Source organism: Lithobates pipiens, unplaced genomic scaffold (genome assembly GCF_037356315.1).
Source record: "Lithobates pipiens isolate NorthernLeopardFrog02 unplaced genomic scaffold, aLitPip1_a1.2 Scaffold_8, whole genome shotgun sequence".
Lineage (NCBI taxonomy): Eukaryota > Metazoa > Chordata > Amphibia > Anura > Ranidae > Lithobates > Lithobates pipiens.
Window position 1 is genome coordinate 318,766,883 of NW_027507903.1, and position 27,623 is coordinate 318,794,505.

Here is a 27,623-nt window from a genome sequence, read left to right on the forward strand (position 1 = left end):
TGACCACCACCACAGCATCCTGGCCCCTAGCTGTGATCAGTACAGCTCAGTGACAAATGCTTACCACCTTCTTGCACCTTCAGTTCGATGACCGATAGTCCATATTACCAGATGGGGAAGGTACCCATACCAGATCCCAACCCGTACCACACCATATATTATATATCTACCACCATTCCGACCCTCAGGAACCACCGACCCCTGTCACATACGCCCACCAGTGATCCCTTATGCGTTGGAGACCTTCCTGGAGCCCCAGGAACCACATATCAATTCCCACTGCGCAAAGATGTACCCCATCACCCCTTAAGTAGAGGCCAATGTCTCTCTCTAACTCACAATGGCGCACCACCAGCCCCCCATTGCAGACTACAAACTTTGCCACAGCCTTATTAACGTCATTCTTGCTTTGTTAACACATTCCACTGACCGTGCCCCCGCCATGCCTGTCTGACCACACTATCACCGTGTTCGGGGAAGGCCACCCTAAGTCAGAGGAAATCCCACTTGACATCTCCAATAAGCTCCCTCTAGGCCCGGAGGCAAAGATCGCTGCCCCCAACATGTAACAGGAGCACATCTGGGGGACTATCCAAATGAGTATACCGTTGGATTGGTTGCAATACCCTTGACCACAGCATCCCTGGAATCCCTATCCACTGAACCATGGCCTCCGCTCGGGGGAAACCCAACTGTCTTCTTTCAGGCCTGACCAATGCTCTTTTTGCCCCCCAGTGCACATACGAATGGCCCAGGATCCACATCAGACATCAGGCCTGTAAGAAAGAAACAAGCAGGACATAGACCCAGGGAACAAGCACCATACACACTCCCATCATGCACATGCCCCGGAAAGACAGTCCATATAACACAGACATGAAAAACACAACAAACGGGTATGAGGGGTTTGCTCGGCAGCGGCTGTGTGTGACCCCCTGGACGGGTTCACAACACAAAATCAGGCACAGCAGACAGCGTTGTAGGTGGAAAAAACAAAAAGGTGTGGTTTATTTATGCTACATGCAGTGAAAAATATAACAGCCAAACAAAAGAAAAACATGAAAATAAATCCTGGTCAGCTTGACCTCTAATTACACACATAGATTCCCTGTCTAACAACTGAGTGCAGCCTTGTGCTGCACCAGGCCCTGTCTCTGTCTCTGTTGTAGAGGTTTGCCACACAGGCGTTAACTCACCGCACAGAACAAGTGTCACACTCCCCAGTCTATACAAACACAAAACTGGTTCAAGGATGGAGCATCTCCCTAAGCATGCTGGGGTTTTTTGTAGAGGTCTTAATGAGCCCACTTACTTCAGCTGGGCTCATTAACTCTTCCCCTATAGGACTCCCAGCACTCCCCTCTAGTTTTACAAGTCCGCATAAAGCCTGAATCTAGGGCATACATATTTTTCATCCTGGATACAACCAGGTGATTTTACCTGCCTGCTGCCACATAACCCCCCCCCCCCCCTCTTGTTTCAACCTTGGGGTTGTAACACAAGCAGTCAGACACGCATGTATCCGAGACAAAGCATCCACATTCCCCATTTTAACACCAGGGCGATGCTTAACTGTAAAGTTAAATTCCTGTAGGGCCAGGAACCACCTATTTACCCTTCTATTGGTCTCCTTGTTTTGAGCCATCCACTTTAAAGGAGCGTGATCAGTCACCAGGTCAAAGTGCCTACCTAGCAGATAGTACCGAAGGGAATCTAGAGCCCACTTCACTGCTAAACATTCCTTCTCAATCATGGCGTAATTTACCTCATGGGACTTCAACTTCCTGCTGAGGTAAATGACTGGGTGCTCTTCCCCGTTCCAGACCTGGGATAACACTGCTCCTAACCCAACGTCTGATGCATCAGTTTGTACAACGAAGTCCTTAGAGAAGTCTGCTGAGTACAACACTGGCTGGCTACATAAGGCTGTTTTTAAGGACTGAAATGCTTCTTCAGCCTCTGGGGACCATTTAACCATGACAGACTCTTTCCCTTTTGTCAGGTTGGTGAGGGGCACAGCCTGAGAAGCAAAAAGGGGAATGAATCGTCGATAATAGCCAGCGATTCCCAGAAAGGCTCGTACCTGTTTCTTGCTGTTGGGACCTGGCCAACTCTGTATGGCCTCGTCTTTATTGACTTTGGGTTTTATCACCCCCCTCCCAATAGTGTACCCAAGATATTTGGCCTCCTCCTGTCCAATGGTACACTTCTTTGGATTGGCCGTAAACCCAGCTTCCCGGATAGAGTCTAGGACTGCTTGTACTTTTGGCAAATGTGAGACCCAGTCTGTGCTATGGATAATCACATCATCCAGGTAAGCTGCAGCATATTTCTGATGGGGCCACAGAATCTTATCCATTTTCCGCTGGAATGTTGCCGGTGCATTCTGTAACCCAAACGGCATTCTCTTATATTGGAATGCCCCATCTGGGGTTACAAACGCAGTTTTCTCCTTTGCCGACTCAGCCAGGGGAATTTGCCAATACCCTTTGGTGAGATCAAGAGTTGTCATATATCGGGCTGTTCCCCGCCGGTCAATCAACTCATCTATACGCGGCATGGGGTAGGTGTCAAATTTTGTAACTTTATTCAATTGTCGAAAATCGTTACAAAACCGCCAGCTCCCATCAGGTTTGGGCACTAGTACGATAGGACTGGACCAGTCACTCTGGGACTCCTCTATCACACCCAATTCCAGCATCCTTTGAACCTCCCCACGTATTGCCTCCCGTCGGGCCTCTGGTATTCTATAAGGTTTTAGTTTTACCCTTTCTCCTGGCGGGGTGATAATGTCATGCTCTACGCCAGATGTTTGTCCCGGCAGCTCAGAGAAAATCTCTTTGTTACGAAGTACAAACTCTTTAACTTCCTGTTGTTGGGGTTTCGATAAGGTGACTGCTATTTCAACCTCAGGAACTAAGCAATCAGGCTGGGCTTGTGAAAAAATCTCTGCGACTAAGGATTCCCTATCCCTCCAGGCTTTCAGCAGATTGACGTGATAGATCTGTTCCGGCTTTCGCCTTCCTGGCTGTCTAACCCTGTAGTTCACCTCACTAATTTTTTCAATTACTTCGTATGGACCTTGCCATTTGGCCAGAAATTTGCTTTCAACCGTAGGGACTAGCACCAAGACCCTATCCCCCGGGGAAAAAGTATGGGTCTTGGCCCCACGGTTGTACACTCTCTGCTGTACTAACTGCGCTTGGGTCAAATGTTCCTTTACGATTGGCATTACCTGTGCAATTCTATCTTGCATCAGGGCGACATGCTCAATCACACTCCTGTGAGGAGAACTCTCATTTTCCCAAGTTTCCTTGGCGATATCCAGCAGCCCTCTTGGGTGTCTCCCATAGAGCAACTCGAAGGGTGAGAAACCCGTAGAGGATTGGGGTACCTCCCTAATGGCAAACATCAGATAGGGTATTAGACAGTCCCAATTCTTTCCATCTCTAACCACCACCTTCTTTAACATTTGTTTTAAGGTTTTGTTGAATCTTTCAACCAACCCATCTGTTTGGGGGTGATACACAGATGTACGCAATTGTGTCACTTTGAACAACTTGCATAGTTCTTTCATAACCCGGGACATAAAGGGTGTACCTTGGTCTGTAAGCAGTTCCTTACAAATGCCCACGCAGCTAAAAACAAGAGATAGCTCTTTGGCTATGGTTTTGGCCGAGGTATTTCAAAGATGAATTGCTTCTGGATAATGGGTGGCATAGTCCAATATAACCAAAATGTACTGATGCCCCTAGCGGACTTCATTATCGGACCTACCAAATCCATTGCTATCCTCTCAAAGGGGACCTCAATGATAGGAAGAGGTACCAGCGGGTTACGGAAATGTGGCATAGGTGCCGACTTCTGACACACAGGGCAGGAGGAACAATAATTTTCTGTTTCCTTCATGACCCCAGGCCAATAGAATCTCTGCAATACCCTCTCTCTGGTTTTCTCCGTCCCCAGATAACCTCACAGAATGTGCCCATGGGCCAATTCTAACACCAAAATTCTGTAAGGTTTGGGCACCACAAGTTGCTCAATGGTTTCTTCTGCCCTTTGAGCCACTCGATACAGCAGGTCCCTTTCCATAGTGAAGTACGGATAAGTGCAAGTCTTATCTGGGTTCACTAACTCGCCATCTATTTTCACCACATTTTCCCGTGCCTTTATTAGGGTGGGGTCTTTTAACTGTTCTGTGGCAAAATTTTCCCTGTGAACCTTAAAATCCGAAAACTCCACAGACAGCATGTTTTCATCTGAGGATGTTGGCTCCTCCCCAGTTTCTCGAGTTTCCCCTGCCAATACCGACAAGGGAAATTCAGGAGAGTCCTCACCACTCCCAGAGGAATTCTGGTCATCTTCCTGGTCTATAGGGGCACCAGTGGGGGGCTCAGGACAATCCCAGAGTTCCCAGAACTTTGGAAAATCCCTTCCCACAATAGCATCATGTGGTAAGTGAGACACTAACCCCACCTGATGAGAGAGGTTACCTTTTGGGGTCTCAAAAAACACTGAAGTTACAGGATACTCTTGGGTGTCCCCATGCACACAAATAACAGCCACCTTTTTCTTCTCAGAGACCTCTGTAGTAACTAATTCAGCTTTTATCAATGTTACCAGGCTACCTGAATCCAGCAACACACCAACATTTCTACCATTAATACACATTTTACATAAATGTTTCTCAGGTCCCCGAATGGCAGTGCATGCAACTGTCGTAAACAGCGACTGACGTCTCTCCCTTATAAAGTCACATTGCATAGGCTCATCCACAACTGGGCAATTGGCTGCAATATGTCCCTCTTGCCGGCAGCGGTAGCAAATAATCTTTTTCGCTGCCTCTTGCAGCCTGGGCTTCCCCGCCAGACCTTAGGTAGAACTCCCACCCTCTCACTCTCTCCACCCTCACCCCTTGGAGTCATCTTACCCGCCACTGGGGATGATCTGGTCTTAGGGTGGAAAGTCTGTGAGTCCCTGGAAGAGGTGGTCAGGTTCTCTGTATCCAAGTACCTCTCAACCAGATCCACAAGTTTATCTGCATTTTCTGGGTCTCCATGGCTTACCCATTTTTGGATGGCAGTAGGAAGAGCTCTCAGGAAACGATCCATAACAACACATTCCACAATGTTTGGTGCGGTCAAAGTCTCTGGCTGCAGCCACTTCCTGCTCAGGTGAATGAGATCATACATTTGAGACCTGGGGGGGTTTTCCAACCTGAAAGGTCCAATTATGCACACGCTGAGCCCGGACGGCCAGGGTGACACCCAGCCGTGCCAATATTTCTGTTTTTAGCACCACATAGTCTTTTGCTTGGTCAGGCTCTAGGTCATAATAAGCTTTCTGCGATTCCCCAGTTAACAAGGGGGCCACCAGTCCAGCCCATTGCTCCTTAGGCCACTTTTCCCTTTCAGCAGTTCTTTCAAATGTGGTCAAAAACACCTCCGGATCATCCTCTCCAGTCATTTTTGTCAGTAAACGGCTCACACCAAAGGATGCGGTATTAGTGTAACCACTTGCCTCATTGATCTGCGGACGTTGCTGTATTAATGTCTCCATTTGCTGTCAAAAACTCTGCTCTTGCTTCTGCAACACGTCTATGAAGCGGGCTTCAGATTGCTGCTAGGCTTGTTGCTGAGCTTCCAGACTCTGCTGCAAAGTTGCATTTGTCTGCTGCTGATTTGCATTTGCCTGCTGCTGGGCTGCAAGGCTCTTTTGTAAACCCGCATTTGTTTGCTACTGATTTGCATTTGCTAGAGACAGCTGTCTCAGTATCTCCTCCATGCTGGCCTTAAAAAAAAAATGCCCGCATTCACCACCAACTGTGAGGGGTTTGCTCGGCAGCGCGTGTGTGTGACCCCCTGGATGGGTTCACAACACAAAATCAGGCACAGCAGACAGCGTTGTAGGTGGAAAAAACAAAAGGTGCAGTTTATTTATGCTACATGCAGTGAAAAATATAACAGCCAAACAAAAGAAAAACATGAAAATAAATCCTGGTCAACTTGACCTCTAATTACACACATAGATTCCTTGTCTAACAACTGAGTGCAGCCTTGTGCTGCACCAGTCCCTGTCTCTGTTGTAGAGGTTTGCCACACAGGCGTTAACTCACCGCACAGAACAGGTGTCACACTCCCCAGTCTATACAAACACAAAACTGGTTCAAGGATGGAGCATTTCCCTTAGCATGCTGGGGTTTTTTGTAGAGGTCTTAATGAGCCCACTTACTTCAGCTGGGCTCATTAACTCTTCCCCTATAGGACTCCCAGCACTCCCCTCTAGTTGTACAAGTCCGCATAAAGCCTGAATCTAGGGCATACATATTTTCCATCCTGGATGCAACCAGGTGATTTTACCTGCGTGCTGCCACAGGGACATATCCCCCCCCCCCCCTATAGGAGGTGAGGGTGAACGTACAACCTGAACCGATGAGATTCCCAACACTGAATACACTTTAAGATTTGATCACTCAAACCCCACCGTGATGTTTCTGTTGCCACCCCAATTCTGAATGAATGAGATGAATATTCTGATACAGAGAACCCCCCACCTCCAGGCATCTTTTGAACACCGACATGAATACCATGGTACCTGGACAGAGGCAACCCAGTTTCATGAATCAAAAGTGGACCTACCCTAAGGAGGCCGTAACCCCGACCACTCCCAGAGAACCTTGACCGGACATAGCACCAAGCCAGGAACACTCTGCAGTACAACCCTGGTCCCTTTTCCCAACGGATCCTTCTTTGGACTTACAGATGAGCAGCGTCACTGAATCACCCCACATTGAAACGTCCGAGACATCTAAACCCCCAGCCAACGACTTTGATGGACTGACCAATTCGCCCACTCTCAATGCCCCAAAAAAGTCCAACACAAAAGCCGTCTCAAACAGCTTAACTTCAAATGAACAGAAACCCATCTAGGGTAACACCGCTGCCACAACCTCTAACATCCCCAATGACACTGGACGCCTAGGATCAGGCCTCTCCTGCCCCTTCCTATAACCCCGTAACCCCTTACGCATAATGAAAGCCTTAGCAACATCTTCAACACCCTTCAATTTAAACAAAAAAGCCAAACCACCCATCTTACATTTCAAAGAAGCTACCGACACACTCTCCTCGCAATTCCAACCAAGAAAATAAAGCAACGCATGGGGCCTGTCATTCTTGCCTCGACAACCACCAATGCTACTCACCAGCTTGCACCACTCCCACCAAACCCGCTCATACGACCTCCAAGTGGATTCCGTGAACGACCGCAGAACAGCCTGCCCATTGACATAATGTGGCACGCAAAGTTGAATTTCCTCAGCAATGACTGCAAGTCCCACAACTGTACCTCGGAGCGGCGATTCACAGCCGCCACCGACACCTTGAAATCCTTTAGGTTACCGATTGGCAGCCGGCAATCCATCCGCTCGGTATGAATAACAATACCCAAGAACTTCAACACTGGTATCAGACCTTCCATCTTGTCCTGTGCCAGCGGGACCCCGAAAACTTGAAAACATGCTGAATGGTGGCTAACAAAATCAGACAAGAGGGCCTATCACCAAAAAATCATCCAAATAGTGCAAAATTGAGCGAAGCCCCGACAAATCCTTGACCAGCCACTCCAGAAAGGAACTGAACAACTCAAAATAAGAACAGGAGATAGCGCAACCCATAGGCAGGCATCTATCCATGAAATACTCCCCTTTCCAACTACATCCCAATAAACGCATGCTATCCGGATGTACCGGCAACAAGCGAAAGGCCGACTCAATGTCGAACTTTGCCATAAGCAACCCCCCTACCAAACTGCTGCACCCACCGTACCACATAGTCAAAGGAGGCCTAGGACACGGAGCAAAGTGCTGGATCAATTGCATCATTCACTGACCCACCCCTTGGGTGAGAAAGGTGATGAATAAGCCAGAACTGATTTGATTCTCGCTTGGGGACCACCCCCAATTGTGATACCGCCAAGTCCCCAAATGGCAGTTCCCACGAATGGACCCGCCATCCTGCCCAATGCTACCTCATTCCGCAGTTTACTAGAAACCACATCCGGGTGATCATATGCCGACCGTATGTTGGCCAAGATGGAAGGGACTTCTGCCAATTCGCTGGGAATGGGGAAACCCTCCTTAAAGTCCAACCACAGCATCCGCGCCACCTCCCTATTTGGATAACTACTTAGGTACGGCGCCATTTTTTCCACGTTCACCGACGTCCTTCTTTTTTCCAGCGTCATCCATTTTTTTCCTCTTTAAGCATTTGGACAATAGATGTGCTCCCCTTGTGCCAAAAACAACATGACCCCCCGAACTTGCAAGTGCCCTCATTGAACTACCAACAGAACCCCTTGCGCTTACTGGCCCATGGTGAAGAGGCTTGGGCACCCCGGCTCATTCATAAAAGGGCTGCGGCGCGACCATGGCTTGCGTCTTGAGCTTCACCCACAAACCAATGTCCTTGTGATCCCATTGCAATGTTGGTCTCACTGCCTTCCGTTGCCGGAACTGCTCATTGTAGCGCAGCCACACCACTCCCCCATACACCCTTTGGGCCTCACTGATGGAATCGAGATAACCGAATAGGGCCAAACAATTTTCTGGCGCCTTCTCCCCGATAACAATAGCTAAAATGTTAAAGGCTTGCATCCAGTTTGCAAATGTGCGTGGAATAAGGTGATAATGCCATTTTTCCTCCTCTTCCTTTTTGCTCTCGTCCGGCTTAACCTTATCCAAATAAAACTTCTCAAGCGGCAGCAGCGAAAAAGATCTCCACGTAATCACCCTTCCAGATCTTCTCCCTCACCTCTGCTTTTAAGTGAGCCCCCAGGGTAGCAAACATAGTCCTCACAGCGAGCTGCATCCACCAGCCAAATCCCATTTGCGTTCAGCGACCCTGCAGTGTCGCCCCCCCCCCGTACTCACCTTGGAGGCACTAGCCCTGTCTGGGGGAGTAGCATCCACCCCCAAACTCACCTGAGAAGCTCCTGCCGCTGCAAGAGGAGTGGCTCCCACCCTGATACTCACCTGCGGGGCTTCCACTACCGCCGAGGGAACCCAAGCTGCCCCGGTTACTACCGATGGAGCCTGCTGACCCACCGCAGCTGCTAGTGGGGCAGCCGGTGGGGAGGAGGCAACAGGTCGCCCCGATCACCCATGCTGCTGCTGGCGAGATCGCAGCAGCAACGGGTGCTGATGCAACGCCCTTGCTCACCATATCTCTGCAGAAAGCTAACAAGGACACCATTAATTGCTGCAGCAACACTTGCCCAGAACCCGGGACACTGCCCACACCCAGGACCCCTACCCCGTTGCCAAAACCGGCGCCGTTATTAGCCCATCCCTATCCATAACTCCAGAGGAGGAGACGGCAGGGGGGAGGGGGAGACATAGACAACATGAACACAGGAGTAGATAAAGGGAAAGAAAAGGAAGACGACTTACCAGGCTGCCCAGGGGAAATCGACCGACCAGCTCCAGATCCCTGTATTTGGCACATCCAAATTCAGACAGCTCGCCCTCCGATAGCTGGTCCTCCTGGCCAGCAGGGGATGCTGTGGAAGTCGAAGGGCGACAGGGACATCAGGGGTCCTCCTCATCACCTGGCTTTCCACCACCGACCTCCCACGTGGGGCCCTCTGCTTGCCAGCAGCAGCCGCTCTGGCACCCACGCTGTCACCCACTGGACCTCTGCTTCTACCAACGATGGCCCGGCCACCCTGGGGGAATGGCCCACTTCAGTTCCAGCTCTGCTAGCTGTGCAGCAAACCACTCTGGCCCATGTACTGGAGCTGCTCTAGTATCCGGTCTAACTTCTCCATTAAGAGGTAATAGCACAAAAGCTTGTGTGTTACATCTTCCACGCTGTTCCTGAATGGCCCCACCCTACCCTAGTGCTAATAAAAGACTGATGGACTTCCCCTGAGACCCACAGCAATGCATCCTCCTTCCTGCCCACTACTTCCTGGTGCATCTTTTTACAGCGTCCCCCCAGTCAGCCATTTTGAGCAGGTTTATGGAGACACAGTTCTGTCTATGTTTGTTTTTAATAGTTATTTTTGTATTATATTTAACCATTTGCCGACCGCTTGCATGCAGATAGACGTTGGCACAATGCTGGCAGAGGACAAATGGGTGTACCTGTACGTCCCCTTGAAGAGGCCGGGACAGAAAGTGCACGCGCACCCGCCGTGTACAGCGTGACCGCGCCTCCCGGCAATCGTGTCATGGAGCCTCAGAAGCCCTGTTCTGGCATGTGTCATAACAGAGATCACTGCTCTCCATCATCGGGAGCAGTGATCGCTGTCATGTGACTAATAGCCCATCCCCTGCACAGTTAGAATCACTCCCTAGGACACACTTAACCCCTTCATCACCCTCTAGTGGTTAACCCCTTCACTGCCAGTGTCATTTACACAATAATCAGTGCATTTTATAGCACTGATCGCTGTATAAATGACAATGGTCCCAAAATAGTGTCAAAAGTGTCTGATGTGTCCGCCATAATGTCGCAGTCCCAATAAAAATTGCAGATCGCTGCCATTGCTAATAAAACAAAAATTTATAATAAAAATGTCATAAACTATCCCCTATTTTGTGGATTCCATAACTTTTGCGCAAACCAATCAATATATGCTTATTGTGATTCTTTTACCAAACATATGTGGAAGAATGCATATCGGCCTAAGCTGAGGAAAAAAAATGTTTTTTTTTATATATTTTTGGGGGATATTTATTATAGCAAAAAGTAAAAAATATTGTGTTTTTTCAAAATTGTCACTCTTTTTTTGTTTATATCGCAAAAAAAAAACCCGCAGAGGTGATCAAATACCACCAAAAGAAAAATCTATTTGTGAGAAAAAAAGAACGTCAATTCTGTTTGGGTACAACATCGCAGACCACACAATTGTCAGTTAAAGCAACACAGTGCCGAATCGCAAAAAGTGCTCTGGTCAGGTATTTAATAATAAAAGTAAAAAGAACAAATCTAGTCAAAACGTTCAGTAACCGGAATGGAAAGTCAGAAGTCAGGGATCAATGCAGTGGAACAGCAAGCAGGATCTGGAGCCAGAAGGGATGTCAGCACAGCAAGTCTTGAACAGGATCTCAGGCGATAGTTTGTGATGTTGACCAAGGCAAAGTCAAAGATCCTCTGGACTGGAACACTTAAGTAAGGAGGAGTGACAAGCAGGATGTCATCAACAGCTGAGAGATAGGAGCTGGCAATTAGCCGACAGCTGAGCCGCCAGCTCAGAGAAGGAAGGGTTGAGCCCAGCCCTGACACACTGACCATTACACTACACTGATCACTGTACACTACACTACAGTGTCCACTATACTACACTGACCACTACACCAACCTACCTACAGTATTCCTACTACTGACCACTACACTGCATAACTCTAACTGCTTGTCTACTCTCTCTCTCTCTCTCTCTCTCTCTCTCTCTCTCTCTCTCTCTGGCTGGCTGGCTACTCCCTTTGCACAGACTGTGTCCACTCCCCCTGGGGCCAAAAACACAACTCAACTATCACAAGGGAGTCTCACCTGCATTTTGTGTCTTTCATCAGTCCGAAGGAGAGGAGGAGCCTGGATAAGAAGACATCGGCGGTGTTCACAGCGAGGCAGAGGTGAGATAGGAGCAACTGCGATTGCAGACAGGCCATCTCCGCCGTGGCACATGACCCTATTCACCCAATCATAGGGCGCTGGCCGCAGTGGAGCACAGGGACACAGAAAGTAAAGATTAGGAGGATGGAGCCGGGAGTGAAACACTGCCTGGTGTGGGATTTTGCCTCCCTAAATGTTGCGCCTGGGGTCACGCCACTGCTCTTAGCACCTCTGTAGCTCAGAAGGCAGACTCTCTGACATGTGTGACACAGCAGTTCCTACTCACAGGCCATAGTGAATACACTAAAGTTTCCTTGTGTGGCTAATCTACAACTCTTTATATATATAAGAGGGCCAGTATGGTGGCCCGTAATTATGGGAGGAGCCCGGAGGGTATTTAATCAGACCACCCACAACGGTCTGTGTTGGTTCCAGTGCAAGGTACTGCACATCAAGGGGCCGACTCTTCTCAGCTCCCTCATGGTCGACTATCTGTGTGTCCAATCGCAGGTGCACTTCGGCTTCTTCATTCGTGGTCTTCGTCGGCGGTTCCCGCTCATGGTCGCAGATAAGTAGTATCCGAATCTTTTCATATCATGTGCAAACTTGCGGCTTATCATGTTTACTATCCTGCAGACCTTTCGCAAAACCTACCTCTAAGCAGGGGCGGATCCAGGGGGGGGGCAACAGGACAATTGCCCCCCCCCGAAAATATCACACTGTCACCGACTGACTTGCAGGCTGCAGCGCTGCTATGCCCAAGTCTCTCTCTCTGTCTCATCAGCGATCAGCGGCGCAGAGAGAGAGAGAGACTCTGGTGTATTACACAGCGGGACTGGACCAGGAGGAGCTAGGAGGTGGGTGGAGCTGAGCCGTTGGCTTGGCAACCCTGCACTCGTTGCTAGCGCCTGCCCGCCTGGCGTCTAGCAACGAGTGATGTCATTGAGACAGTCACGTGACTCACGTCAGTCTCGGAGTCTCAGACTCAGAGCCGACGTCACGTGACAGGAGCTGCCTGGAGGAGCGGTGTAGTGTCATATTTTGCTCCCCATCATAGAATGCTCCCGAAGTGACGTTGCGGCCAGAAATTTAGCACTGCGCATGCGCGATGCGTTCCAAATGCTTGCACATGCGTTTCAGAGGGTTTCCGACAATGTAGGTCAGTGAAACCGTCAGATAATGTCACGGAAGTGAGGGGAGGTAATCGTGACATTAACTTTAGACAGAGCGGCGAAGAGAGAGCAGGTAACTGTGGCTCAGGGAGGGGATTACCTCCCCTCACTTCTCTGACATTATCTGACTGTTTCACTGGTCTGCATTGTTGCAAATCATTTGAAACGCATGGCGCAAGTGTTTGGAACGCATCGTGCATGCGCAGTGCTAAATTTCTGGCTGCAACATCACTTCCGGAGCATTCTGTGATGGGGAGCAAAATATGACACTATAGGGGCACTGTGTGACAGAGGCAGAGCGCCAGCAATCTTCCCTTTATGCGTCCGCCCCTGAGTTTGTTGAGTGTGCTGGCCCCTCCTACCTGCATCACCTCATCCCTCCATCTTGTCCATACTCATCACAATCACTCCCTCCGCCCCGACAGCAGGGAAGTGACGTGGCAAGTGACAATTGGCAACAAATGACAGGTGACATGGCAAGTGGCAATCTGTATCTGGTGGCAGGTGACGTGGCAAGTGACAATCCGCAACGTGTAGCAGGTGACGTGGCAATCTGCAACATGTGGCAGGTAACGTGGCAAGTGACAGTCCGCAATGTGTGGCAGGTGATGTGGAAATCCGTATCTGGTGGCAGATGACGTGGAAAGTGACAATCTGCAACATGTGGCAGATGATGTGGCAGTCTGCAATGTGTGGCAGGTGACATGGCAAGTGGCAATCCGTATCTGGTGGCAGATGACGTGGCAAGTGACAATCTGCAAAGTGTGGCAGGTGACATGGCAAGTGACAATCTGCAACATGTGGCAGGTGACGTGGCAAGTGACAGTCCGCAACATGTGGCAGGTGACGTGGAAATCTGTATCTGGTGGCAGATGGTGTGGCAAGTGACAATCTGCAACGTGTGGCAGGTGACGTGCCAAGTGACAATCTGCAACGTGTGACAGGTAACGTGGCAAGTGACAGTCCGCAATGTGTGGCAGGTGACATGGAAATCCGTATCTGGTGGCAAGTGACAATCTGCAACGTGTGGCAGGTGACGTGGCAAGTGACAATCCGCATCTGGTGGCAGGTGGCGTGGCAAGTGACAGTCCGCAACGTGTGGCATGGCAAGTGACGATCTGCAACTGGTGGCAGGTGACACACTCTGGGCTCTCACTGATTCTGCATTATGGTGAGTTGAACCATTTCATTTTATATAACATTCTATATAACAATGTAATAATAAAAATAATGCGCTTCCAACATCCTGACACCATATTAACCATGGTGCCGTCATGATTGAAACGCTAGCACCAGCCATGTCCCCGATAAATTGCCCGCAAAAAAAAAACGTATTTTCTGGCAGTGCCCCTCCCGAGACTAGACTCTGGATCCGCCCCTGCCTCTAAGTTGTTGACACTCATGTCCCGACATCTTTCGGTACAGGCATAGTACATTCGTAAATTCCTTCTACCAAACATACGATTCATTCATAGAGCCAAGCCTCCGAGTCGCTGTTGGTCGTTCTCCAATATCACTCCCCATAGGCTTCACTGGTTATAAGATTCACTGTTCTCATCCTTTTTTGAGATAAACAGGTATTGTTTGTATGGGTTTATGTGGCTGATTGAGGTGTAATTAAACCCACCTAATGTCTTTCCTGCACTTGACTAGCCTGGGGGGATGGGTGGTTGATAGGTGTTTGGTTTCACAGTAAGGCCCCTTTCACTCGGGGCGGATCAGTAATGATCCGCCCCGTGATGATCCGCTTGCTCAGCAGGGATCGCTCCGTTGTCCCCGCTGAGCCGGCGGCGGACAGGGCGGTCTCCGCACACTGTGCAGGGACCGCCCTGTCAGCTCTCCGCTCTCCTCTATGGGGATCGGACGAGCACGGACCGTCTGTCCGTGTTCATCCAATCCGCTCTGCAGACGGATAGAAAAATAGGATTTTCCTCCGTCTGCAGAATCGGACAGTAGCGGAGGCGGACGATATCGGGTGTCTGCGGATGTTCATCCGCAGACACCCGCTATCCCATAGGGATGAATGTATGCCCGTATTTCATCCGCAAACGGATGGATGAAATACGGACATATCGTCCGCATGTGTGAAAGGGGCCTTAGGAATGGCATACACTCTACAACCAATTCGTATCAGATACTCCTTACTGCCAATTTATATCAGATTCATCTCATAAATTTTTTAAGCTGATTCGTGTCAAAAGCATTGCACAGGCTGACTCTGCCAACTCACTGCGTGTCCACGTAGTTGTACCTTCAAGATCTGTCGCATATCTTCATCGATTGTCCCACGCTCGGACCGCTACACACTCGCTGTCGTAGGTAGGACTTTGTTGTTACCGCTCCTCTAAACTCTAGTAGTTACGTTATCATGTTTGTTTATCATGTTCGTTTTGCAAAAAGTCACACTTACGCCACCGTAAGTCTTTCTATGTCATCTTTCATGTATTTCATGCTTTCTACCCAACGCGGGTTTACTCGAGTCGTTCACATCACGGCGATGCGGTCAAATCCGACACTCAAGCCCCTTACTCACCTCACATCTACGGCCGATTCGAATCTAGTCGCAACTTTGTTTCTATGTTTCGGATCCTCTGCAATCACAAAGCCCCTTCAACCGCCATCACCATTTAGTTGATTCGAACCCAGCCTTATCATCGGCAATACGGTCAGATCTGTCATACGAGCCCCGTACTCACCTCACATCTATGGCCGATTCGAATCTAGTCGCAACTTCGCTTCTATGTTTCGGATCCTCAGCAATCACAAGCCCCTTCAAACCACCATCACCATTTAGTCGATTCAAACCCAGCCATATCATCGGCAATACGGGCAAATCTGTCATACGAGCCCTGTAGTCACCTCGCATCTACGGCCGATTCGAATCTAGTCGCAACTTCGCTTCTATGTTTCGGATCATTGGCAATCACCAGCCCCTTCAACCACCATCACAATTCAATCAATCCGAACCCAGCCATATCATCAGCGATACGGTCGGATCCCATATAAGAGCCTCTCAGTCGCATCTACGGAGGATTTGAGTCTAGTCGCAGCATCGGTGCAACGATTCCAGTCCTTGCCAAACGCAACTCTAACAACCAAGCCGAATCCTGTTGCATCACTGACTCAAATGAGTCAAATCTTTCGCAGACTATTCCATAGCTATAACCCAGTTCAAACTAGTCACATCGACTGTACGAATTCAGCAGTACTTACGTTTGACTTTCTCAGTCTATCCATACATGATTATACACAATTCTCTCCACCAATTTGCTCAGTGTTGCGCACGGTCATTCCTACATAATCACATTTCCTCTATAACCTTTTCTTTCGCCTTTCAACAAAGCTCCTTGCATTCGCTGCAAGCATCAATGCAATGGCTCAATACAGCCACTCATCTCCAGTAGCAATACGGCTGCTCTCTCCTCATTCCTACACACTTATAATTTAATTTATAGATACAAATAAAGCTGCTTTCTTGCAATCGCTGCAAGCATCTCTGCAATAGCTTAATACGGCCACTCATCTCCAGTAGCAACACAGCTGCTCACCTCATTCATCCATTCATTCATTCTCACCTCATAATTCAAATAAGGCCGCTTCATTGCAATCGCTGCAAGCATTTCAGCAAGTGGCTCAAACTGCCACTCATCGTCTCCAGTAGCAACAAGGCTGCTCATCGTTTTCTCTGTCGCTTTCCCCTTTTTAGGCCAGTTGGAACACCAGTTAGTCCACCCTGCACTAGGTTTGGACAGTATCTCTTTGCAATCCCCCTTGTCAAAACGAAATTCTCATGTCACCTTACTACAGGCTCCCAGTCAACTCAGTTCTCGACCCCAACCAGTCGACTTCACAACTAGGGCATAAAGTCAGGTGTTTAGTTCAATGGGATTCCCCCTTTCTCTTAAACACTCTTTCACTACATATTTTTACTTCACATACAGAATTTGACCTGCTCCTGAGGCGTTAGCAACTGTCACATACTTCTGTGCACTTCACTCTGTTTTCAAAGCACAATCCTTCAATACGCAGACAAGGTCGCCTAATCTCCATACTTGCTGGCAGTGCAAGCATTAGTAGACCAAACCCACGTCAATTAACTACAGATCGCAACATTCCTACTTAGTATACCAGACTTCAGCTACCCACCCCAGTCCGCCCTGGGGCGCTCTGGTTCATTAGTCTGTGCCGAGCACAGACTGACACCCGAGCTATCGGTTACCTAGCCAGTCACCTCCTGGCTCACCTCGGTTGTCACGCATTCTTTTGAGTTTTCTAAAGTCACACTCAACAGCACTCGAGCGCAAACCAACTGTCACTATGGCTGTCGTTCCTTGTCCTATTCTTCTCGTTTCCTTCCGTCCTTTCATCTTATCTACCCAAACGCAACTATCCCCTCCTACCTTTGCAACTTACCTCAAACAAACATACGCACCCCCCCCCTTGCTTTTAGTTGACACCATGTCGCAGGCAGACAGTGAGGACTTTGTCTCAGCCCTGCCATCACCCCTTACGGGCTCAGCAAGCGGCGGTTTACAGTCTCACAAGAGCTTGGACCAATAAAAAAAACAAAAACCAAGCCTTTAGGCTACTGTTTCCACCACCAGTGGCAGTCCTCCCAGGCACCACTTCAGTCTATCTTCTTTGCGACTACTCAGCTGCACTCCTGGGTAACCATACTGTCAACAGCAGTTGCCGAAGTCCAAGCAGAGTGACAGCCCTGGAGGTACGCCCAGCCGTGCCCCTACCAGCTCCAGTCACCACCGTCATTCCCGTACCTTCACTTACAGATACACCCAACTTCTGCACCATCATCTTCCCTGCACACCTTGTCCTAGCAGGGCATCTAGGAGGACATCTTGGATGACAACGATGTTAACTTAGCATCCCTCCTCATAGCAGTACACAACTTGGCCTAGAACAAGTCATATTCGCGGGGAGATGTCTCCGTCATCCTAAAGGCCAGAGACCCTTTACTTAATCGCAAGCTCACTGTCACAGAGTTTGTGCTGGCCTTGGGGACAGTCAGAGACATGCTAGGCAGAGCAACCCCAACAGGAGGGTAGAATTGGACCCGTATCTGCATGCAGCCGGTCACAAGTACGCAGGGTGCCCATCCTTTGACTATCACCGCTCATTTTCAGCCAAGGCAGCAGCCAGACTCAAGGTGATCCTTTACCTCCCCCCTTTTAGTTTTTCTCTTCCAGGTAAAGACCCTGACTAAATCCTTAAATTAAGATGTGCCAGCTATAGCAGATCTGCCCATGGGAGTCGAATTTCTCACAAATTGCAATGGCATGCCAATGTGTAGAGCCTCCACAGGTCCTCGCCTCAATTTTGGCCAACTTGGGTTTATAGGGCCATGGCCGTCAGAAATCCTTTTGATTCCTGGGTTCAGTTAGTCCTCCTCTTTGTTTGACCTCTACCCCATTGTCGCAGCAGCTCAAGTCTGGTGCAACAACTGGGCAGGACAAACAGTGACGTTCGCCACAGACAACCAAGCCACAGCCAGCATTATGAATAAAGGACTTCCTAGTAGCCGGCCATCGTGGCCTTTCTGCGCAGGCTGGTGCCACCATCCCCACAGCACCAATCTAACGTCCTATGCGTCCACATCCCAGACAAACGCAATAATCTGGCCGACGCACTACCCGTTAACTTTGCTTCGTTATTTTTTGCAGGAACCGACCCGACCATGTCTGTTATCCCACACTGGTCGTAGCTAACCTCGGATTCAAACAACACTTTCACGACGCTACCTGCCTTATTAATCTTTCATTATCTCACAACACCCTGAAGGCCTACCATGCAGCCTAGAGGTTCTACTGCATGTCAGGTTACTAGCCTCAAACCCCAAAGCAATACCAAGAGTTCTCCATCACATCCTGGTCTTCATATTATGCCACCACACACTGTTGGCATTGTCACACAATACCTTAGACCCCACTCAGCTGACATCCAGTATTTCATCCCCTTATGAGATCCTAACAAACCGTCTTGTTTGCCGCCCATGCGGTCAAGACCATGTTGTGTGGTATTCACAGGCAATGACCCCAAATCAGTATCAAGCGGCTACCCGTCACCAGCGCCATATTCCGAGATGTGTCTTTCATCCTGTCACATTCCCCATTGGCTAAATTCAGCCTGGTCATTCAAGCAGCCATCTACCTGGCTTTCTACAGCTTCTTACGCCCCAGTGAATACGGTCACCATCCCAGTTGTAAAGTGTTACATAGACGCCACCTCACACGCCATCAGACTTACTTCATCTTGCTACTCAGGGTGTCCAAAACACAATAGTCCGGTCCAGGGGTTGACATCAAACCTTTCCAAACTCTCAAAGCCTGGTGCCCCGTGTCCATCCTAGATCAATTTTTGGCCCACATGTTTGATCCCTCGCAGGACAGCCCATTACTACCGTTCCCAATTAGTACCCCAGGCAGCAACCAGTTCATTAGTCACGTCAGGTTCCTTTTGAGCAAATTAGGCCAGGACCTTGGTCATTTTCTTGGACATTCTTTCGCTTTGGAGCAGCATCAGCAGCCTCACGAAACGGGGTCCCAGTCCATGCGATAAAAGATGGGCAGGCGGGAATCCACCTGCTTTACTCGATACATCTCCAATTCACAAGTGGAAATGTCCTGAGCCTTCAGCAACTTTGCCCTGTAGTGTCTTGTTGTACATAAATTAATAATTACTCCCCTAAACCAAGTCTTTTGCGGCCTTCTCTTGGCATATCGCCCAGCAGATCAGGGCTCACCGCCCAGGTCACCAGGGCTTACCTTACAGCAGACCAAGGGTACAATTCAGGTCTATTTTTATGTTGTTAGTCTTGTGACGTGTTTATGTGTTCTTTCATATCTCTTAGAGCGGAGGGCTCCGACCATAAATTTAACAAAAATGTGGAATAACACACACATGCAAAACTGGAAAAAAACAAGTTAAAGTCACAAAGTCTTTGTAAAGGGCCCCTCCTGCCTGAATTATACTCACCTAACAAGCATTCCCTTGCAACTCCTACAGTGGCACTGAAAGCTATATTGTCATACTCCCCCATACCCAGAAGCACTGCATAGTATCACTAGCTGCAATAGCTGTAGATGTGAGAGAGCACTGGTAAAGTGGGCTGTCACACTTTGAATGACAATTACGTGGTCATGCAACACTGTACCCAAATGAATCTCCTGTTTACAGCGAGAATTTCCTGTTTACTCAGTGGCCTCTGTAATAGGAAGTCCTGTCTCCTAGGCCTGCATTGGACCAGTGCTCTGTCTATAATAAAAGCCGGTCCAGGAGACAGGACTTTGTATTAAAGAGGCCGAAAAACAGGAGATTCACGCTGTATGTAATCTGACACCACTCGTCCCACCCCCTCCCTGTTCCCTCCGGGGCAGCAGTAATCGGAGACAAGGCTACAGATATGCAGTGATCAGGCTGCATTCATGTCAATGGTGAGGCTGCACATGGGCATTGATCAGGCTGGACATTGATCAAGCTGCATTGATGGGCAATTGTGAGGCTGCAGATGGGCATTGATCAAGCTGCATTGATGTTCAATTGTGAGGCTGCAAATGGGGATTGCTCAAGCTGCATTGATGGGCAATGGTGAGGCTGCAGATGGCATTGATCAGGCTGCAGATGGGCAAAGGTGAGACTACAGATGTGCAATGGTGAGGCTGCATTGATGGGCACAGACCCTTATGTTGCTTCAAAGTTCTCTATTTAAAATTATTTTTTCCTGAAACTTCCCATCTAAAATGCAGGTGCATGTTTTACGCCTGTGCGTGTTATATGCCGATAAATGCGATAATCACTGCTGGGTTTTTATTTTATGCTTAAAAAAAACCAAAACATTTAAAAAAAAAAAAAGCTTTTTTCGTTTCTGTCAGAATTTTGTAAATAAGTATTTTTTCTCTTTCACTGATGTGCGCTGATGGACATTGATAGGCTGCACTGATGGCCACTGATGAGGCGGCATTGAAGGGCGCTGATCAATTGGCACTGATGAGGAGGCACTAATGTGCAGCACTGATAGTTGACACTGATGGGCAGCATTTATGGGCAATGATAGCTGGCACAGACTGGTGGCACTGAAAGGCAACGCTGACTTGTATCACTAATAGACCCAGAATGGCCTCACTGATGGGCACAAATTGGCATCACTGATGGGCACTAGGGATGGCCGAACGGTGCGGTTGTTTCGGGGCGAATTTTGGCTGTTCGTGGTCCGCCTGATCGGCGGACTATTGCCGCTGTTCGCCCGGTGGACTTCCGTGTTTACTGTGTAAAAGAACTTTGACCTATGATGACACATCCATCATGTGGTACAGGACAGCCAAATGAGACATTACAGCACATGGACACTTGGACATTCCCCCTAACTTATAAATAGACCCGGTCCAGCGGCCATTTTACATTCTTTCGTATGTCACTATAGGGAGAGGTTGCTGTGTGGAGCAGGGAGAGACTGCAGTAACCCAAATCGCTAGCTATTAGGTCCACAAAAGCTCTTTTAAGGACTGGTATGGTATAGGTGTTAGGTGTAGTTCAGGATATAGGTTTGAGGCACTGCTATTCAAGTCATTGTTGCAGCAGCCTGTCTTTTGTCAGTGTAGAGAGAGGGACAGGCTGCTGTGTGCAGCAGGGACAGTCAGTTTAATCATTAGCTGTTACTATTAGGTCCACAAAAGTCATTTTCAGGACTGGTATGGTAAAGTAGTACAGGATATAGTTTTGAGTGCTATTCAAGTTATTGTTGCAGCAGCCTGTGTTTTGTCAGTTTAAATAGGGACCGGCAGGAAGCTGTGTGTGGCAGTGAGGGACAGTCAGTTTAATCAGTAGCTGTTACTATTAGGTCCACAAAGGTTCTTTTCAGGACTGGTATGGTAATAGGCTTGTACACGTATAATATTCTTTCTTCCAAATATAGAAAGAATATTATACTTGACTGCTGCCCTTCTGCTGCAGTAGTCCTTTATGAGTATAGGGACTGAGGTACAGTCTGCTAATCACAACCTACTAGTTCCACAAAGGTCCTTATAAGGACTGGTAAGGTATAGCGTACTACAGTACATAGGGTTGAGTGAGGTACAGTCTTCTATTCCTTAAGGACTGCTATAGGTCCACAATATATAGGGTTGAGGTGCACTACTGCTGACTGCTGCCCTATACTGCAGCAGTCCTTTATCAGTATAGGGACTGAGGTACAGTCTGCTAATCACAACCTACTAGTTCCACAAAGGTCCTTATAAGGACTGGTAAGGTATAGTGTACTACAGTACATAGGGTTGAGTGAGGTACAGTCTACTATTCCTTAAGGACTGGTATAGGTCCACAATATATAGGGTTGAGGTGCACTACTGCTGACTGCTGCCCTATTCTGCAGCAGTCCTTTATCAGTATAGGGACTGAGAGTTTTGTCACAGGGTCATTTAAAAAATGACAGGCAGAGGAAGAGGCAGACCCTTCCGCAGGGGTGGTAGGGGTAGGGCAGGAGCAACAGGCTTGAGCCAAAGTGGGAAGTTGCAGAAGGTGCGTTCAATTACTTTAAAGGACGCACCAGACTTGGTTGAGTGGCTCACTCAGCCTTACTCTTCTGCACCCTCCTCATCCTATATCTGCACCCTCTTATTCACTCTCTGCTATGTGCACGGTGCTCGGATAAAGGGTCTGGTATGGATTTTTAGGGGGACCCCACGTCATTTTTTTTTTAATTTGACGCGGGGTTCCCCTTAATATCCATACCAGACCTGAAGGGCCTGGTAATTGAATTCAGGGGAACCCCACGCTTTTTATTTTTTTTATTTTTATCAATGAATGAATTGTCGGCTCCGTAATACAGAGAACACTCATTGAGTGTTCTCTGTATTACGGGAGCCAACAATTCAAAGTGATTTTAAAAGACTTTTTTTCCTTGCGAAATGACACTTTGTGCAGGGACAGTTCTAAGCACAGGAAACATGCGCCCCTTAACAGGCATACTATAGACACCCCCCAGGTATGAAATTTAAAGGAATATTACACTTTTATTGTTTCACTTTAATCATTATTAAAATCACTGCTACTGAAAAAACTGACATTTTTAAAACTTTTTTTTGCATTGATCCATGTCCCCTGGGGCAGGACCCAGGTCCCCAAACACTTTTTAGGACAGTAACTTGCATATTATCCTTTAAAATTAGCACTTTAGATTTCTCCCATAGACTTGTACAGGGTGTTCCGGCTTTTCGAAATTGCCGCGAACAGCTCAAATTGTTCACTGTTCGCTGAACAGGCGAACAGGCAATGTTCAAATCGAACATGAGTTCGACTCAAACTCAAAGCTCATCCCTACTCAGAAGGTACAATACACATTAACATAAGTATAAACACAGAACACCTTCAGATAATAGCAGGAGACCTCAGTAGCAGACTGTCTGGCTCCTACACAGTTCCAGAGGCCAATGTGACCAGCTTTTTCAATTAACATGTATAGATCAGAATCAAATAAATCAAGAATAGTTTTTATATATTTCCTGGGAGATATTGTGGATAAATATTACTGCCCCATCTGAAGTAATGCACCACATTATCAGTGTCCATTATGTGGTAGTCCATCCATTAGAGAATGATCTGCTCTCTCCCTGGACCATAGGCAGTGGTTAAGAAGCTTGCTCCTAGTCCTCTCCAGAAGCCTCTATTTTAATAAAGGACTTGTTAAAAATGTGGGTATCTTTATTTTTGGGTTCCTTTTTGTGAATCAGTAAGGGTACAATGTAATATGTTAAGGTTGTGGGAAAGTGATCTTTGTCCCCCTCAACATCGGGACAAGGTGCTTTGCCAGGGAAGTCCTCTTTGGCATGGCACCCCTCATGTTGAAGGCACGTGGCCTGGAAGGGTTCAGGAGGAGCCCCACCCTGGATAAACAGGCTGCATTCTCAGATTAAAGGTCTAATATAGCTTTTTAGGGGGACTTCACACTTTTTTTTTCTTTGCATGGGGATCCCTCCTTAAATAAATACCAAACACAAGGGACTGGCATGGATTTCCTATGGGACCTACAGTATCTCACAAAAGTGAGTACACCCCTCACATTTTTGTAAATATTTTATTATATCTTTTCATGTGACAATACTGAAGAAATTACACTTTGCTACAATGTAAAGTAGTGAGTGTACAGCTTGTATAAGTGTAAATTTGCTGTCCCCTCAAAATAACTCGCAAAGCCATTAATGTCTCAACCACTGGCAACAAAAGTGAGTACACCCCCAAGTGAAAATTTTCAAATTGGGCCCAAACTCTCAATATTTTGTGTGGCCACCATTATTTAAACGTTGCCTTAGCCCTCTTGGGTATGATATTTACCAGAGCTTCACAAGTCGCCACTGGAGTCCTCTTCCACTCCTTCACGATCACATCACAGGGCTGGTGGATGTTAGAGACCTTGCGCTCCTCTATCTTCTGTTTTAGGATGCCCCACAGATGCTCAATAGGGTTTAGGTCTGGAGACATACTTGGCCATTCCATCACCTTTACCCTCAGGTTCTTTAGCAAAGCAGTGGTCATCTTGGAGGTGTGTTTAGGGCCGTTATCATGTTGGAATACTGCCCAGTCGCAGAAAGGAGCGGATCATGCTCTGCTTCAGTATGTCCCAGTACATGTTGGCCTTCATGGTTCCCTCACTGAACTGTAGCTTCCCAGTGCCGGCACTACTCATGCAGCCCCAGACTGGGACACTCCCACCACTATGTTTGACTGTAGGCAAGACACACTTGTCTTTGTACTCTTGACCTCATTGCTGCCACACACGCTTGACACCATCTGAACCAAATAAGTTTATCTTGGTCTCATTAGACCACAGGACATGGTTCAGCTGAACTCACACAATTTCATTCCCGCATGTCATTCCGATGATTTCAGAGACATCTATGAGGTTTCCTGCACAGAGGTCTATTGAAATCGCACCTGAAATCATCAAAAGTAGTAAAGAAATTACTTTTGGGAATCGGTGCGACTCTGTAAAGTTGGCGCTGCATTGATTGGGATGGTTCCATTGCGGGCAATAGCCTCTGATTTGGCATGTGATTTGACATGTCAAATTGCATCAATGTGAACCAGGGCTTAAGCTCAATGACATTACATTGCTGGCTTAATTTTTTTTTAATAAACAGCACACAGACCCCTTCAAAGGTCCCCAAATATTCAGAAGGAGCTTTGGAGGGGGTCTGTGTGCCATTTTTTACTAGAAGCCATAAGGGAAATGGCATTTGCCAGCAACCTAAAACCATTTTTTTTCTTTGTAAATGTCAGTGCATAAAAAAAAAAAAATACTAATCCCGTCCAAATGTTTTTGAAAAAAATAAATTGCACTAGTACTATATTCCATAGGACAGTCAAAGCAGCCCCCAACCCTTTGCCTATTAGCCCAGAAAATGGGCATTTTTGATTTTACAGTTTCAGCTCCCATTAAATTCAAACGGTTTTAGGTTCAGCATCTGCTTGAACCAGACCCAGGGTAGTTAGACTCATTCATACAGGTGAGCAGACTTTTTGTGTGAAAAGTTTGAGCAGAGGCTTGAGCAGAGTAAGCTGATTTTTTTTTTTTTTTTATTGGGGTTGAATGAAATTAAAAAGAATCTGTTCTTAGGCTATTGACATTCAAACCTTTAGACTGGGTTCACACTATTGAAAATTGGATGTGGGTTTCTCCGCATCCAATTCGCATAACAGGAGAGTGTGACTGGCTCTCAATGGAGTCGGTTCACACATCTCCGAGGCAGCCGGGGAGAACACCGCAGAAGAGTCCTGTGCATCTTTAAATCTTTAATCTTTAGTTTCAGGTCTGAATTCAGCCAAAAATGCGGACCTAATTTGGACCTGAAACAGTGAACAGGGACCCCCTGCTGCGAGCCCTGCCACACACAGTGTGAACCCAGCATTACATATGATTAGTGGAGGAGCTTCAAGGGCAGGTTCAAACTTGCTTGTTGCATTAAGTAGCATTTAATTTTGAATGGGTTTCTAATCCACCTATTCATGGCCAAAACCACACCTGAGCCCCTTTTTCAAGAATGCAACGGATTATTGCCAATGCTAATTTTTAGGTCACATTTTCTTTGGGCAATCGTATTTTAAACATAATATTGCAGGAGGAAAAAAAAAGCCTTAAACAAATTTTAGTGCACACAAACATAATATAATACCCATTGTTTGGTATAAATATAGAAGATGATATTGCATAGAGTAAATACAGTAGATACAAAACAAAATGTAAAATTGCCCATGGCTGTCAAATGGCAACAAACTGCAGTGCCTAAATTTGTTAATGGGGTATGATTTAAAGGCCTTTACAGGTTATCAGTTTAGCCATTTTCCTACCAAGCACTTACACCCTCTCTTTCTGCCCCAGCCATTTTTTAGCTTTCAGCGCTGTCACAATTTGAATGAAAATCGCATGGTCATGCAACACTGTACCCAAACAAATCTTTTATAATTTTCTTCACACAAATAGACCTTTCTTTTGGTGGTATTTAATCACTGCTGTTTTTTTTATTTTTTACAAAAAAATGTTTAGAAAAAAAAATGTTTACTTTTTCTCTAAGTAATTTTTCGCCTTCACTGATGTGCGCTGATGAGGCGGCACTGATAGGCTGAACTGGTGGGTATTGATGAGGTGGCACTTATGGGCACTGATGAGGTGGCATTGATGAGGAGGCACTAATATGCCACACTTTTGGGCACTGATAGGTGGCACTGATATGTGGCACTAATGGGCACTGTTGGGTTGCACTGGTGGGCACTAATAGGCAGCACTGGTGGGCACTGATAGGCGGCACTGGTGGGCACTGATAGAGAGCACTGGTAGGCATGTATAGGTGGTACAGATGGGCACTGATAGGCATTTATGGGTGACACTGATGGGCATTGATCAACAGCAGTGATGGTCAGCACTGATAGGCTGCACTGATTGCCGGCACTGACTGGCATCGCTAATGGACACGGATTGGTGGCACTTGTGGGCATTGGTGGGCACTGTATGTTGGCAATGGTGGGCATTGTTTTGTGACACTGTAGTTATTTATTGTCATCAGGGCACTGATGATCAGTGCCCTGATTACATCCCTAGATGTCCCCCTGTGAGAAAATGCTGCTGATCGGCTCTCCTCTCCTCACACTCTGTCAGTGTGAGGCGAGAAGAGCTGATTACCGGCATCTCCTTGTTTACATGTGCCCGGCTGTGATCGGACACAGCCAATCACATGGTTAACCACTTTCAGACCGGACCAATTTGCTGGTCAAAGACCAGACCACTTTTTGCGATTCGGCACTGCGTCGCTTTAACTGACAATTGCGCGGTCATGCGACGTGGCTCCCAAACAAAATTGACGTCCTTTTTTTCCCACAAATAGAGCTTTCTTTTGGTGGTATTTGATTACCCCTGCGGGTTTTTATTTTTTGCGCTATAAACAAAAATAGAGCGACAATTTTGAAAAAAACTCATTATTTTTTACTTTTTGTTATAATAAATATCCCCCAAAAATATATAAAAAAACATTTTTTTCCCTCAGTTTAGGCCGATACGTATTCTTCTACATATTTTTGGTAAAAAAAAAAATCGCAATAAGTGATTATTGATTGGTTTGCGCAAAAGTTATAGCGTTTACAAAATAGGGATAGTTTTATAGCATTTTTATTAATAATTTTTTATTATTTTTTTTTTACTAGTAATGGCGGCGATCAGCGATTTTTATTGTGACTGCGACATTGTGGGGGACCCATCGGACATTTTTGACACATTTTTGGGACCATTGTCATTTATACAGTAATCACTGCTATATAAATGCAGTGATTCCTGTGTAAA